Raw genomic sequence first — 748 nt, forward strand, 5'->3', positions numbered from 1 at the left:
TTTACAATCATGCTGAGGAAAATGTATGTTTAAAATTTAATTACTTAAAAAAAAAATCAGACAAAAACAAAGAACTAAAAGAGAAGACAAGTCACTGTTCAATCTATGAGTCCTTACAATTATCATATAGTCTATGATATTCAACACACACTTTGTACAACTATTTACACTCAAAAGTTAAAGCTGAGAAGAAGAAAGACAAGGAGGAAGCTACTTGTATACCTGATGGTGTTCCTATTTGAGACTTCAAGTAGCCAGTTCCACCTGGCAATAGGCACAATAACTGTCTCATCTTAACTGGGCCTCAACCTCCATGACAGGCAGCTGAGTCAGGGTTACAATTAAGACTGTTTGAAGTCAGTCAGTGTTCTTTTTTTTCACAGTTAGCAAAGGTTCTCACCTTTTTTTTTGTATGGAGAATGTTTTTTTTTATTTTTTTTATACATAGATATAGGTATATACACATCTTTTTAATAATTGTTATCATACTCTTTCTCTTTTATCTCTTAACATATAAATAGCTTTGCCAACTTTATACCTTTATGAAGGTTCTGATATATGAGTACAGAGGATGCTTATAGATACTTTTTTGATTCTCCTTTCAATTCAACATTTTTGAAACCGTATATAGCAAAGACTTAGGTGTTCATGCCTGTCAATACCTTTTGGAAATTTGGACTAGTTAAAATCAGGCAACTATATCTAAAGCTGATAGAGCTTTAGAAGATAAGTCAAATGAACTATTTCA

Source organism: Penaeus monodon, chromosome 28, assembly GCF_015228065.2.
Source record: "Penaeus monodon isolate SGIC_2016 chromosome 28, NSTDA_Pmon_1, whole genome shotgun sequence".
NCBI lineage: Eukaryota > Metazoa > Arthropoda > Malacostraca > Decapoda > Penaeidae > Penaeus > Penaeus monodon.